We start from the raw sequence: 16475 nt of genomic DNA, 5'->3' as shown, positions 1-16475 counted from the left end.
CCTACCCAATGCATCCATCCCTTTCTACCGACTTTTCTTGACCTTCTATGAACTACTTTAGCAATAGGCAACAACTCATGACAATGCTTGACACACACAAAAAATCACATTTATTGAAGTATAATTTGCATACAATAAAAGGCATTGAATTGAAATGTATACTTTGATGCATTTTATTGTATGCATATTATACCTAAATAGAGTTGATTTTTAAAAGAATATCATTGAAATCTATACATAGATATTATTACATTCCTTCCATAAAATAGTAAGGACATTTTCTGGTATGAAAATTAAAAAAAAAAACAGAACAAAATAGTTTCTTTTTTAGTCATATAACATGTAGTTTTATCTTAAGCACATAAGAGATACAGGTCATTAATAATTTGTTTTTGTTGTTCAGTCACTAATTCATGCCCCTCTCTTTGTGACCCCATGGTCATATGCTAGGCATGCTAGGCTTCCTTGTCCTACACCATCTTCCAGAGCTTGCTCAAACTCATGTCCATCCACATGTCCATCTTGATTCCAGCTTGTGAGTCACCCAGCCCAGCATTTTGTATGATGCATATAAGTTAAATAAGCAGGGTGACAATATACACCCTTGACGTACTCCTTTCCTAATTTGGAACCAGTCCATTGTTCCATGTCCAGTTCTAACTGTTGCTTCTTGACCTGCATACGGGTTTCTCAGGAGGCAGGTAATGTGGTCTGGTACTCCCATCTCATTAAGAATATTCCACAGTTTGTTGTGAACCACAGAGTCAAAGGATTTAGCATATTCAATGAAGCAGATGTTTTATTTGAATTCCATTGCTTTCTTCATGGTCCAACAAATGTTGGCAATTTTATCTCTGGTTCCTCTGCCTTTTATAATTCCAGTTGGTATATCTGGAAGTTCTAGGCTCACGTATTGCTGAAGCCTACTGCACAGGATTTTGAGCATAATCTTGCTACCATTGAAATTAGTGCAATTGTACAGTAATTTGAACATTCTTTGGCATTGCCTTTCTTTGGGATTGGAATGAAAACTGACCCTTTCCAGTCCTATGGCCACTGCTGTGTTTCCCAAATTTGCTGGCATATTGAGTGCAGCACTATCACAGCATCATCTTTTAGGATTTGAAATAGCTCAACTGGAATTCCATCACCTCCACTAGCTTTGTTTGTAGTGATGCTTCCTAAGGACCACTTGACTTTGAATTCCAGGATGCCTGGCTCTAGGTGAGTGATCACACCATCTTCTGTGTATTCTTGCCACCTTTTCTTAATCTCTTCTGCTTTTGTAGGTCCTTACCATTTTTGTCCTTTATTGTGCCTATCTTCACAATGAAATGTTCCCTTGCTATCTCCAGTTTTCTTAAAGAGATCTCTAGTCATTCCAATTCTATTATTTTCCTCTATTTCTTTGCATTGTACACTTAAGAAGGCTTTCTTATCTCTCCTTACTATTCTCTGGAACTTTGCATTCAGTTGTGTATATCTTTCCCTTCCTCCTTGCCTTTCACTTCTCTTCTTTTCTCAGCTTCTGTAAGGCCTCCTTAGAGGTCTTTGTCATTCCCTTCTCCAGTGAACCGGATGTCCACAGGACAACATGGCAGCAGCAGCCTGAAGAGGCACTGGCAGCCTGGGAAGCAGCTTCAGAGAGATCACACCGGAGACGGAGATGGGGGCAGAGAGCAGGAGGAGAGGAGAGGCTGGGGCCAGAGCTCGGTGGTAGTGGGGGATCGGCTCCAGGGTGACCCGCAGCAGCAGAGAGGCCGAGAGGGGCCCTCTGCTCCTGGGTGGTGGATCAGCCCCATGGTGGCCAGGGGCAGCACATATCCAACTTACTTGAGTTACTATTTTATATTATATATATCATGTAAGTTTTTGGACACACTTTTGGCAAAATATTTAAAACAGGAGTGACAGACATTCAATCCCCCTCTTCAAAGTACAGATTGGGTGAGTGCTTCAAACCCATAGTGTCCCATCATTGGAGGAACTGAATGAAGCTAAGCAGTATCAAAACTGAGTGTTTTGAGTAAAACAGGAAGACTGGAATCCCAAATTTGCAAAACTTAAAAATGTCAACTCTCTCTTAAGTAGGAAGCAAATGATAATACCTCTCCTGGCTATTTTAAGATTTTAAATAAAAATCTGTCATTTAAGTGATGACAAATCTGTTTCACTTTGCTAGGTAAAGACAGCTTATGAGAAATCCCTGTTTTCATAAGGCCTGTTCTTGAAAACCATCAGTGTATGCAAAGGGCCCGGGAAAGGGTCTCTCTAGGGGAAAGTGCACAGGAACCCTGTGGATCTTATTTATATGCAAATTTTATTCAGCAGGATCTTATTAACATGCAGGTTCTAGTCAGAAGATCTGGGATGGATGTGGAAACCCTGCATTCATAACCAACTCCAGCTGATGCTAGTCTTCATCTTACACTGTTAAAGTCACAACAGTCACTTAAAAAATTAGCTCCAGTACTCAGTTCCTCCCTTCCACCTAATTAGATCAATATTAAGCTGCTGCTGCTGCTGCGTCACTTCAGTCATGTCCGACTCTGTGCGACCCCATAGACAGCAGCCCACCAGGCTCCCCCGTCCCTGGGATTCTCCAGGCAAGAATACTGGAGTGGGTTGCCATTTCCTTCTCTAATGCATGGAAGTGAAAAATGAAAGTGAAGTTGCTCAGTCGTGTCTGACTCTTAGTGATCCCACGGACTGCAGCCTACCAGGCTCCTCCATCCATGCCCATGGGATTTTCCAGGCAAGAGTACTGGAGTGGGGTGCCATTGCATTCTCCGAGTATTAAGGTAGGAACTCCAATAGTTTGGCCACCTGATGCAAAGAGCTGATTCATTTGAAAAGACCCTGATGCTGGGAATGATTGAGGGAAGGAGAAGAAGGGGACGACAGAGGATGAGATGGTTGGATAGCATCACTGACTCGATGGGCATAGGTTTCAGTGGACTCTGGGAGTTGGTGATGGACAGGGAGGCCTGGCGTGCTGCGGTTCATGGGGTTGCAAAGAGTCGGACACGACTGAGCGACTGAACTGAACGAAGCTAGGACCATGGTGACCTCTGAGGAACATTATTTTTAATATTAAGCACTAAATCCTGTGGACAGGGGAGCCTGGCAGGCTCCAGTCCATTTGGTCACAAGAGTTGGACATGACTTAGTAACTAAACCACCAACCACTAATTTTAGTAAAAACTCTCAAGAAAGTGGGCATAGAGGAAACCTACCTCAACATAATAAAGGTCATAAATCAGAAACCCACAGCAAACTTCATTCTCAGTAATGAAAAGGTGAAAGCATTTCCCTGTAAGATCAGGAACAGGGACTTCACTGGTGGTCCAGTGGTTAAGAATCCACCTTGCAATGAAGGGGACATAGGTTCGATCCCCTGTAGAGGAACAAGATCACACATACCCTGGGGCAACTACTGAGCCTGTGTACTCCAGAGCCTCTGTGCCAAAACTAGAGAGCCCACATGCTGCAACTACTGAAGCCTGCACGCCACAACTAGAGTCCCTGTGAGGCAATGAAGGATCCCATGTGTTGCAACTAAGACCTGATGCATATAAATAAATAAATAAATAAATAAATATCAGGAACAAGACAAGGATGCCCACTACAGCCACTTTTATACAACATAGTATCAGAAGACCTAGCCACACCAATAAGACAAGAAAAAGAAATAAAAGGAAGCCAAACTGGAGAGGAAGCAGAAAAACTGTCACTGTTTGCAGATGACAGGACACTATATATAGAAAACCCTAAAGATGCCACCAGAAAACTACTAGAGCTAATCAATGAATCTGGTAACATTTCAGGACATATGTTATATATATATATGTTAGAAACTTATATATAAGTTTCTTATATATATATAACATATATATGTTATATATATATATGTTTATGTTTATAACATATATATATTTGTTATATATATGTTTATATATCTATATAAACATATATATATATGTTTATATATAGAGAGAGAGAGAGAAAGAGAGAGAGAGAGAGTAATCTGTTGCATTTCTGTACACTATCAGAGAAATTAAGGAAACAATCCTACTTACCACTACATCTAAAAGAATAAAATGCTTAGTCATAAACCAACCTAAGGAGGTAAAAGATCTGTACTTAGATCTATTTACAAGACACTGATGAAAGAAATGGAAGATAATACAAACAGATGGAAAGATATACCATGTTCATGGGCTGGAAGAATTAATATTCTTAAAATGACTATACTATGCAAGGAAATCTACAGATTTAGTGCAATCCCTAAAAAATTCCAAAGGCATTTTTCACATATCTAGAACAAATAATGTAAAAATTGGTATGGAAACACAAAAGGCCACCAATAGTGAAAACAAGCTTGAAAAAGAAGAACAGATTACTTCACAACATTTCAGTGGGTTAAAAGAAAAAAAAAAAAAAAAAAAGAAGAACAGAGCTAGAGGAACCATGCTTCCTGATTTCAGATTACACTACAAGGCTACTGTACTCAAAACAGCATGGGACTGGCACAGAAACAGACACTTAGATCAATGGAATAGAACAGAGAGCTCAAAACTAAACCCACACACTTATGGTCAATTAATCTACAGCAAAGGAGACAAGAATATACAATGTAGAAAAGACAGTCTCTTCAATAAGTACTACTGGGAAAACTGGAGAGTTACATGTAAAAGAATGAAATTAGAACACTCTCTAACACTATATACAAAAATTCAAAATGGATTAAAGACCTAAATGTAACCAGAAACCATAAAACTCCTGGAAGAAACCATAGGCAGAACACCCTTTGACATAAATGGTAGCAACATTTTTTTTTTCTGTCTCCTAAAGCAAATGAGATAAAAGCAAAAATAAACAAATGGGAGCTAATTAGACTTAAAAGCTTTTGTACAGCAAAGGAAGCTATAAACAAAACAAAAAGACAGCACATAGAATGGGAGAAAATATTTTTAGAAGATGTGACAAACAAGGGATTGATTTCTAAAACATACAAACAGCTTATACAGCTCAATTAAAAAAACACTACCCACTCAAAAAATGGGCAGAAGACCTAAATAAACATCTCTCCAAAGAAGACATATAGATGGCCAACAGGCACAAGAAAAGATGCTCAACATCGTTAATCACCAGAGAAATGCAAATTAAAACCACAGTGAGATACAGTCCTGTCAGAATGGTGATGATCAAAAAGACTAGAAACAACAAAAGTTGGTGAGGACATGGAGAAAAGGGAACCTTCAATACACTGTTCGTGAAAATGTAAATTGGTGTAGCCAGTGTGGAAAACAGTATGGAGATTTTTCAAAAAACTAAAAATAGAGCTATCATATGACCCAGCAATTACATTCCTGATATATATCAAAAAACAAAACAAAATAACAAAACAAATAATCCCCCCAAAGCACCAATTTGAAAAGATACAAAATATACATATTGTAAAGATATTATTTACAATGGCCAAAATATGAAGCAACTTAAGTGCCCATCAGCATATGAGTGGATAAATTTGTGGAATGGGATATTATTCAACCATAAAAAAGAATGAGATTTTGCCATTTCCAACAACATGGATGTATTTAGAAGATACTATGCTAAGTGAAATAAGTCAGACAGACAAATGCTGTATGATAACACTTATATGTGGAATCTAAAATAATAAACTACTGAACATAACAAAAAGGAAACAGATATATAGATAGAGAACACATATATAAAGAAAAACTAGTGGTTACCAGTGGGGAGAGGGAAGGATGGAGGGGCAAAATAGGGGACATTAAGAGCTATAAACTATTATGTATAAAATAAATAACCTTTATAGCTTATAGGATATATTGTACAACACAGGGAATATAGCCAATATTTTATAAGTATAAATGGGGTATAGCCTTTAAAATTGTGAATCACTGTTGTACATCTGTAACTTATAATGCTGTACATCAACTATGTTTCATTAAAAAGTAAAAAAAAATGATAAAAAGCAATAATTAAACCACCAGTGTCACTGTTCACACTTGTAAGCAAAAGAGAATCACAAGATAAATGCTGCAAATCTGAACAGGCTTAGAACAGATTTCATTTGTTCCACTCAACTTCAAGAGTTCAAGGTTGACTAGAAAGATCCTAATGTTTGCACCTCCCAATGCACAGAGGAACATACAAGACTTCTTGCATGGGCAGTGTCATGCAATGATTATATTGGGTCTAACCACCTCACTGTCATCGTCAGTCTCAGGTGTTATTTATTGTGTACATCATTCAGAGTGATGTACTCTGGGATAACCACTATCCTTGTGTAATCTCCATCCTCTCAGCAATCCCATTTAGAAATGAGGAAACACAGACTCAGAAAAGCTAGGTAATTTTCAAAAGTCACACAGCAAGTTAGATCATGGAGTGCAAACAGAAACTCAGGTTCTAACTCCAAACTCTCAACCAGCACACTGGGACACATTCTCGATAATATTACAAAGTTAATATGAAGTACAACACTTAAAACTATGGGCTAAATTCTCAGTACCTTCACCAAACATTTTAACTAACATAAATCTTTCCCAGTGAGGAGACAATAAGCATACCTCTTTCACTGTCAAATTCTTAACATGGTATTGAAGTAATCGACTTTAAGGTCCTTACAGCTTTTTAAATGCTATGCTTTGAGGCTTTGTTATTTAAAATGTTTTGTACACAAAATAACCTTACTTTTTAAAATGACTCCTCACTGCCTGTTTTGGGAGCAATCAGACAGGATTTTTCTTACCTAACCTGGGCAATCAAAGTCTTTCTCATTTAAAAAACAGGCAATAGGTGGTGATTCCCTTACAACGAAATTCAGGCTAAAATGAGACAATCTGGTTTCCCCACATTCCGCTCCTATCTTTTCTGCGCCTTTCTTTTCGAGAGTGAACTTCTGCAGCAAGCTGTTGCTTGTTGAGGAAAGCCTCAGACTTGGGCTGGGAAAGCAGACCCAGTGTGTTAAAGATCAGAACAAAAAGCAAAGCGCCCCAGCACACCTGCCTTCCCTGGGGAAGCCCAATGGCCCACATAGGGCGGTCCATTATAGAAAACTCAGTCAAGACAGACAGACACAGGCAGACAGACAGGGAAATAGACCGAACGCTTCCTCTGGAAGAACAGAGAGTGAGTGGGTCCGAAGGCCACTGGCCTGTCTTTTGCCAGGTATGCAGGGTCCTGGGGCCCAGGGGAATGTGATGGGTGGGTAGAAACCCCTCCCCACCCGTAAGGTCAGCACCGCTGCTGGACTGAGAGTTTATTTTGCGCAGCCAGATGCTCAAGGTCGGAGAAGGTGGTCACAAGCTGATCACGCGATTTTTAATTCAACAGCTATTTATGTGCAGGAAGCCGCAGAAAGGCAGGAGCGGGGGTCTGGGGAACCAGCGGTGCCCATCGCAGCCTCCCTTCCCCGCCAGTCTCCAGTCCCCGCCGGGGCCCAGCTCCTGGGCACTCACTTCCTTTCTCAAGCCTGCGGCGTGCGGTCTCGCGGCCGGGCACGTGTGCCGCTGCCCTCCTGGAGACGCGGGCAGAGGCCACCCAGGCCGAGCAGGGGGCGCCCGGTGGCGGCGGCTGCTCCGCGAGGCTCTGCGGGCGAGTGCTGCGCGCCGACCCGCCGCCTAGACTGGCGCCCGCCCCCGCCGACTGGTCTCCGCCCCGCGCGGCCCTCGGGGCACCGCCGGCCAGGGCGGCGGGCAGGCGGCAGCACGACCAGCCCCAGCCTGCCAGGTCCCGCTGCGCGGGGAGGGGGCGCTCTGCAGACTACGGACAAACAGTGGTCCCTGGGCTGCCGCACGGCAGGACAGCGGGGAGAACCGGGGCGGATGCTCAGATCCACGCCCCTCTTGTGACCTCTCATGCTGTCTACCCTCCTCTAGACCGCCTCTCGTTTCCCGGTTCCCCGAGGCCCGCCCGGGACTAGCCTGGTGATTAAGGTCCTGCTACTTTCCCCGCCCTCCGGGTGTACTCGTCACTCACATCCCGGGTGCGTCCACTTCCTCCGAGCCTTGGCTCTAGGCGAGAACAACCGCCTCCGCTCTAGAGAGCCCGGAGGACCTGTGGTTGCCAGCTGGAAGAAACAAAAGTGGTTCATCTCTGAGTAAGAGGGTGTGTAAACCTCTGAGAAGGGCGAGGCGCCCCAAACACGCACGTTGGAAGATCCCCGGGCAACCTAAGGCCGCTCCCCTCGCTGAAGTCTGGGTGGCTCACCTCAGATTCACCACCACCCAGCCTCGCCGCTCACCTTCCTGTCGGATTCACTTCCGAAGGAAGCAGGAAGGGTGGGTGACCTTGGGCAATTGGCACACCTCTCCAAACCTTTCGTTGAGTGTTTCCTACGCACCAGGCCTGAGTCTGAGTTTTGAGGATACAGGGTTATAAAACAGGAAATTATAGTTTTCTCATTTGTAAAATGGGTAAAGGGATGGGATTCCCACCACCAGAATTTCAGTCCATGGAGGAGTATCATGCAGTAATACAGTCTTTAGCGATTTTCATCAAGCACTTCATGAAACTTCCGGTAACTTATATTTAATTTAAAATGTTGCAAAATCTGGAAGTGGAACCCTTGTTTTTGCTTGGTATTACCATATTCAGCCGTTAATATGGTTCTGAAAGTACTTTACATTTAATTTAAAAAGGCCAGTTGAACAAACATCAGCAAATATGGGGTTTTAGAATTAAAATGATTAAAAATTTGAAACTGAATTTCCTAGTTTGGTAGTTTGTCAACTATAGGAATGTGGTCAATTGTCATCTGGTTCCACTTTCTTGCATACCTAATAAGGCTTGAGCAAATATGCACTTATTTGGGGCAGAGAGTGTCTAAGACTTGCTTTCTGGAGACTGTGCATGACTGATTAGACTATAGACTGTCTTCAGAATCTTGGACACGATCATAAAGTGGTGATGGCTTTCTCTACACCAAATTGGTTTTCCATTTGAGTTGAAAATATCTGGATTGCACTAAAGAATTTAACTGGTGTGCTGTCTTCGGCAGCACATATACTAAAAATTAGAACGATGCAGAGAAGATTAGCATGGCCCCTGCGCAAGGATGACAGGCAAATTCATGAAGCGTTCCATATTTTTAGCAACAGACAAAGGATTAATCTCAAAAATATACAAGCAACTCCTGAAGCTCAATTCCAGAAAAATAAATGACCCAATCAAAAAATGCGCCAAAGAACTAAACAGACATTTCTCCAAAGAAGACATACAGATGGCTAACAAACACATGAAAAGATGCTCAACATCACTCATTATCGGAGAAATGCAAATCAAAACCACAATGAGGTACCATTACACGCCAGTCAGGATGGCTGCTATCCAAAAGTGTACAAGCAATAAATGCTGGAGAGGGTGTGGAGAAAAGGGAACCCTCTTACACTGCTGGTGGGAGTGCAAACTAGTACAGCCACTATGGAGAACAGTGTGGAGATTATGTGACCCAGCAATCCCACTCCTGGGCATACACACTGAGGAAACCAGATCTGAAAGAGACACGTGTACCCCAATGTTCATCGCAGCACTGTTTATAATAGCCAGGACATGGAAGCAACCTAGATGCCCATCAGCAGACGAATGGATAAGGATGCTGTAGTACATATACACCATGGAATATTACTCAGCCATTAAAAAGAATTCATTTGAATCAGTTCCAATGAGATGGATGAAACTGGAGCCAATTATACAGAGTGAAGTAAGCCAGAAAGATAAAGACCAATACAGTATACTAATGCATATGTATGGAATTTAAAAAGATGGTAATGATAACCCTATATGCAAAACAGAAAAAGAGACACAGATGTACAGAACAGACTTTGGGACTCTGTGGGAGAAGGCGAGGGTGGGATGTGCTGAGAGAATAGCATTGAAACAAGTATACTATCAAGGGTGAAACAGATCACCAGCCCAGGTTGGATGCATGAGACAAGTGCTCAGGGCTGGTGCACTGAGAAGACCCAGAGGGATCGGGTGGAGAGGGAGGTGGGAGGGGGGAACACATGTAAATTCATGGCTGATTCATGTCAATGTATGGCAAAACCCACTACAATATTGTGAAGTAATTAGCCTCCAACTAATAAAAATAAATGAAAAAAAAAAAAGAATTTAACTGGTTTTAAACTTTCTGCTTGGCCTAAATTCCTTTTTAAGCTTTTAATTGAAATATACTTTTATATGCAAGAACACAAATCTAGAATATACAGCTGATGAATTTACACATGCTGGACACATCTGAGAAATGAACATTCAGATGAAGAAACAAGACATTGCCAGTCCTCAGAATCCCCTTAATCTCACCTTTTAGTTTTTAATACTACCACCACTCACCAAAAGTAGCCATTATTCTGACTTCAAATCCTTAAATGGGTTTTTGCTGATATTTGTACCATACATAAATGGAATTGGATGATATATACTGTTTTGTGTCTAGTTTCTTTTGTTTAGCATTGTTTTTGAGTTTTATCCATATTGAATGTCTTAGGTTTTTTTTTTTTTTTTAGTACTTCCTTATTATTGTGATAGAAGTTCAATTCATCCTCTAAGGTTCTGATTTACAAGTGTATTAAAAAGTATATTTTGGACTTCAAAATTTCATAATATATTAACAAGCAATGCTTGCTTGAATTCCTCTTAAAAACAAGCAGAATCAACACTTTGAGTCTGTTATTTAATTCACACATGTTCATCAAGCAATGAATAAGATTATTTATTCATTCATCCATGGTATTACTGTGAGCTAGACACTGAAACAAGTGTTAAAAATACTCAGATTAGGCACAGACTTTATCTTCAGATCCTAAGGAATATGGAGGAGTGGTATGTACCTCTCCCAGGTGTGTGACATGGTGGGGAGCTTTAGAAAAGTCTTCAGAGATGGGTTTTGAGATGGAATTGGAAGCTTGATAGTTGCCTATAACAACCTGTAGTTTCTAGAAAACAGTTTTAAGGTATATTTTTTAAATAGTAGATAGTTATTGTGCTTCAGGAAACATATTTCCTGATCTCAAAAATTTCCAGGTTCACAATGCAAATATTGAAACAATAACTATTATCGGATACTTACCATACTGCAGAGCTGGACTAAGAATCATTACCCTCAATAGGAAAGTTAGTCAGGTCTGCATTATCATGTGGAATATAAGTGTATAACAGAAAAGAACAAACCTGAAATATACAGGATAGCCCATTTTCAAGGCTCTTCCTCCCTTTAAAGATATAACATTTTTCACTCACGTAGAGACAAAAAGTTGTGGAACAGAGGTTTACAGGAACCTTGTTGGATATTTACAGAAACATGGTGACCTGACTTACTTGGACAGCTGCAAGTACAAAGGATTCTGGTACCAAGAAGTTTGAAACAACCAGACACATGCCTCCTCTTTTAGGATAAAAGAAGCCTGAATTCTAATGCTGGGAAGATGGTTCTTTGGATTGCTAGTCCATCATCTTCTTAACATGCTGACTTTCCAAATAAAGTTGCTATTCTTTGTCCCAACAGCTCATCTCTTGATTTATTGGCCTGTTGCATGGCCAGTGGTATGAGCTTAGACTTGGTAACAAATACACTGGAATGGATGATTGATGTGGTCATGTTCTTATTCTCTGAACAGAAAAGGGAAATAAACCAGTAGAGGGCCTTTGACCATCCTAGCTACTTTAACTTGTTAGACACAAATGACCTTTTTCTGCTATTACCTTTTCACTTCTACCAAATGAGCCCTCAAAGGCTCACATGCTTGACTTAGAGAAAATGAGAAAACTGCTAGAAAGAGAAAAGGGAATTTTTTTCCTGATTGATGGCTTTATTTGACAAAACAAATAAGTCATTACTCAATGTAAATTTCTGTATTGCGCATTCAGCTCATAAATGTGTCACAGGTCTGGCAACTAAGAAATGGCAACAGTCACTGAAAATGTATTTTTGTTTTCACTGAGTCCTTGAGACTCAGTAGCTGTGTTCATGTTTGTGTTCTATTTAATGCAAAAAAAAAAAAAAAAATCACTATGTGCCTATTGCAGCTACACCCTCCTTTCCAGTTGGCTGGGTAATAAGTGCTTTCTATGCTCAGGCAAGTTCTAAAATGTTCTCCCTGAGTGAGCAAAGAGGTATGTCATGGTCTGTGGACAGGTACCAGGTAAAGACAGTGAGGAAGGGCAAAGGAGATCTTGTTGGAGGCCACCGTTGAGTGAGAGGAGCAAGAAAGATTGTGCTTTCCGCCCTCTCTTTCCCTCCTTCTTTCTTTCTTCTTCCTTCCTTTGTTGTTACTGTTGTTCAGTTGCCAAGTTATGTCCGACTCTCTGCGACCCCATGAACTGCAGCATGCCAGACCTCCTTCCTTTGCATCCATTTAAATCAAAGGGTACAAAAGAATACACTCTGATAACTGTCTTCATCTTCTCTTGATAATATTAAGTTCCCTTCTCCAGAGAAAACTGTTACTGGTTTCATCTTGAACCTTCCAGAGATAGTCTGAGTGAGTAGACTATTTAGTTTTTATACAAGTGGTAGTATTCTATACATATATATTTTTTCCTCTGTTTTGTTTTTTCACTTTAAAATATCTTAATAGTGGATATCATTCTTAGTCATCATTGCCTACTACCCTTGGAAAGTCTTCTTTACATTTGTAGAAATTTGTTCAGTCTAGAAATCAGAACTCGAATTTCCAACCTCTTTTGCAGCTGGGGCACAGGCCTGCGATCTAGACCCTTTTGCTCAGGTACACGCACGCACAGATTTAATTTGGAAGTGAGTAAGATGCAAAGACAAGATGTATTTGAAGTTTCCACACCTAGTAATCATAGGAAAGACAGGATTATAAAATAAGTGAGTAAAAGTTTGATGAGAAACAGGATATTTGTAGTTTCAAAGTATCTCCCTACAAGATACATAATAATTTTAGAGTGGAAAAAAACTGGTAGTTATCACCTTAATCAAGTGATCAAAATAAACATCATCTGTAATAATGCATACTGACCTTGCATACCTGAGAAGACACAGCGTCACTTCCATGGTATTCTTGCCCAAAATGTATAACTTCAATTTAATCATGAAAAAATATCAGACAAACCCAAATTGAAGGATAGTTTACAAAATAAGAGGCTTCCCTGGTGGCTCAGAGGGTAAAGCGTCTGTCTGCAATGCGGGAGACCCAGGTTCGATCCCTGGGTCGGGAAGATGGAGAAGGAAATGGCAACCCCCTCCGGTACTCTTGCCTGGAAAATCCCATGGATGGAGAAGCCTGTAGGCTACAGTCTATGGTAGGCTATAGTCTATGGGGTTGCAAAGAGTCAGACACGACTGAGCAACTTCACTTTCACTTTCACATTTTTTACAAAATAAATCATTAATATTTTTCAAAAGTGACAGTGAGAGACAGAAAAACTGAGACTGTGTCAGGTTGGAGGAGAACAAAGAGACAATTAAATGCCATGTGAGATTTAATCCTGGAACAGAGAGCAGATATCAGTAGGGAAAGTCTGTGAAATGTGAATAGGGCAGTGGATTAGTTAACAGTATTATTAGAATGCTAATTTCCTGATTTCCATAATTTTATTGTGACTATGTACAAGGGTATACAAGTTCTCTGTGTACTTTTCATAACTTTCCTATAAGACTAAGATTATTCAAAATGAGGAGAAGGAGGAAGATAGCAACAGGAGCATGCTTTGACCCTGAAGCAACTCACTAAGAAGAGAAGAATTGAGGCTCTGGATCCAGCTATGACCTTCCAGTGAGCAGGGAGAGAAAATGTCCTGAGCAGGTGGTTGTTTGTTGTAACTCAAGTTTTTTAAAAAATTAATTTATTTTTTAATTGAAGGATAAGTGTTTTAAAGAATTTTGCTGTTTTTTTTTGTCAAACATCAACACGAATCAGCCATAGGTGTACATATGTCCCCTCCCTCTAGGACTTCCCTCCCACCTCCCTCCCCATCCCACCCCTCTAGGTTGATACAGAGCCCCTGATTGAGTTCCCTGAGACATATAGCAAATTCCCCTTGGCTATCTATTTTACAAATGGTAATGTAAGTTTTCATATTACTCTCTCCATACATCTCACCCTCTCCTCCCCTCTTCCCGTGTCCATAAGTCTGTTTGTGATGTCTGTTTCTCTGTTGCTGCTTTGCCAATAAATTCATCAGTAGCATCTTTCTATTTTTTTTTTTTTAGTAGCATCTTTCTAGATTCCGTATATATGTGTTAGAATATGATATTTATCTTTCTCTTTCTGACTTATTTCACTCTGTATAATAGGCTTTAAGTTCATCTACCTCATTAGAACCTACTCAAATATATTCTTTTTTATTTTTGCTGAGTAATATTCCATTGTGTATATTTAACACAACTTTATCCATTCATCTGTCGATGGATATCAAGGTTGCCTCCATGTTCTATTGTAAAAGTGCTACAGTGAATATTGGAGTACATGTGTCTTTTTCAATTTTGGTTTCCTCAGAGCATATGCCTAGGAGTGGGATTGCTGGGTCATATGGTCATTTTATTCCTTGTTTTTAAAGGAGTCTCCATACCATCTTCCATAGTGGCTGTATCAATTTACCTTCCCACCAGCAGTGCAAGAGTGTTCCCTTTTCTCCACACCCTTTCCAGCATTTATTGTTTGCAGACTTTTTGATGATGTTCATTCTGACTGATGTGAGGTGATAGGTCATTATAGTTTTGATTTGCATTTATATAATAATAATTTTTTCTTGTGTTTGTTAGCCATCTGTGTCTTTTTTGGAGAAATGTCTGTTTAGGTCTTTTCCCCACTTTTTGATTGGATTGTTTGTTTTTCTGGTATTGTAACTCAGAGTTTTTAAACTAGATTGGGGTTTGGGGACCATATCTAATATTCTTATCTTGGCAGTGACTTTACAGCGTGGTGGTTCAGAATTTGAAAACTGGCAAATCTGTGTTCACCTGCTGGTACTGCTGACATTACACATGAGAGGGGGTGGGCAAATTTTAGTCTGGATCTCTGAGCTTCAGTTTCTGCTTCTATAAAATGGGACTAATAATACCCATCTCATAAGGTGCTATGAAATGAGAGGATATTCCCCAAGCATAGAGCCTGAAACTTTACTACAGTAATAAGTAAATAAGAAAGACTGGGCTGTTCTCCAATAATGAGGAGGAATTGGAGCCTCTGAAGATGTTGCATCTCATCCCAGTGCGAGAATACTGTGCTTGCCTCTCCTGCATTTTTGCTCACAGTTAAGGGATGAAAGAAGGGGAGGAATTGTCACTTAAGTGAATCTGTAGGAATTTATCAATTTTCCCAGACTGTACTACAGGGAAAATGTGATCGTTTATACCAGGCTAGTAGGAAAAGGGTCACGGCAAGTTCTTTCCAAATCTCAACGCATGTGTAAGGTGATCTAGAAATATTAGAGTGATTTCTGTCCTACTTTCTAGTAATATATTTTCAATAAACACTAGCTATTATTATAGTAGCAGGTATGATTTTGAAAAATTTAGAATTCTGAATGTGACAATAGTCATAATCCTTTACTTTTCTAAATCTAAGTTTACATTTTGATTTTTGGTTAAAGATAGCGGATTGGCCACTCATCTTTTCATCCTATTGACTCCCTGCTAAAACTACAGTATAGGAATAAAAGGTATAAACATACAGCAACAAAGGTTAACAGGAGAAAGGCCAACAACCAATAAGAGATTTCAAGATTTACTAGAAGATAGAAAATTGAAGGAGTGGTTAGTAATGAAGCAGAGCAGTGAAATCCATAGTCTAGGAGTATGTGAAAATGGGAATGTAACCGTGGCTTTCTAGAATATTCTCAGAGAAATCAAGTCCTGGAAAATGACAACTACAACAAATAGGTATTAAAGATCAAATGTGGATATGAGGTGTGTTACCAAAAACAAGGGAATGAATAGAAAATCTCTATGAAGAACAGTTAGCTGGCTCACTATCACATTCAGGAAGAGTGTATGGCTGCAAGATCTCCACCCTGCTGGGCTGAATTCAGATGGCTCTGCTCTTTAGAAGTTAAATGTCTCCTTTGAAAAGGTCACCTGCTCTAAAGACTAATTTTCCACTTAGTTACCTGAAAGCAAAGTCTATCAGTGAAACCTCCCCCCACCTCCCAAAAAACAAACAAAAAAACTATATCCTCATTTTCAAGTGCTATCAAACATTTAAGGAAACCATGCAACATGAGAGAGAAACAAACTTTTAAAAATTCTTATTTTATTTATTTCCCCCAGTGTTGGGGTCCAGCCCCAGCAGGATCCAGGGGTACCCTCAGGATGAATGGCATCAGCGAGTGAGAGAGAGAGAGACCAGACCGGGGTGTGCAGCAGAGTCTGGCAATGTTTTATTTTTCACCGTAGCCTTTATACCCTAAGTTGGTACATTTCTAAGGGGGAGATAAGCACACAGACTTAGTTTAACATTACATCAGCTTGTCCTTCA

At 40.2% G+C, this 16475-nt stretch overlaps 1 protein-coding gene and 1 non-coding gene across 5 annotated transcripts in view; one reads left to right on the top strand and one right to left on the bottom strand.

The window, feature by feature from the left end:
- Nucleotides 1-8272, bottom strand: part of FERMT1 (FERM domain containing kindlin 1) — a 56634-nt gene extending 48362 nt beyond the window's left edge. The window contains exon 1 of one of the 4 annotated variants that reach the window (XM_043480314.1): nucleotides 8242-8272. The gene's annotated coding sequence lies outside the window, so the exon portion shown is untranslated. Of the gene's footprint in view, nucleotides 1-7490; nucleotides 7837-8010; nucleotides 8187-8241 lie in introns of those variants that run through there. The other 3 variants (XM_043480313.1, XM_043480316.1, XM_043480312.1) reach the window with 3 other exon arrangements.
- A 743-nt stretch (nucleotides 8273-9015) lies between these two features.
- LOC122449008 lies at nucleotides 9016-9123 on the top strand. The gene has a single exon (XR_006271829.1). It is a non-coding gene; the product is annotated as a U6 spliceosomal RNA (small nuclear RNA).
- The last annotated feature ends 7352 nt before the right edge of the window (nucleotides 9124-16475 follow it).

Source organism: Cervus canadensis, chromosome 10 (assembly GCF_019320065.1).
Source record: "Cervus canadensis isolate Bull #8, Minnesota chromosome 10, ASM1932006v1, whole genome shotgun sequence".
In the NCBI taxonomy this organism is placed as follows: domain Eukaryota; kingdom Metazoa; phylum Chordata; class Mammalia; order Artiodactyla; family Cervidae; genus Cervus; species Cervus canadensis.
This window is presented reverse-complemented; position numbering and strand designations above follow the sequence as displayed.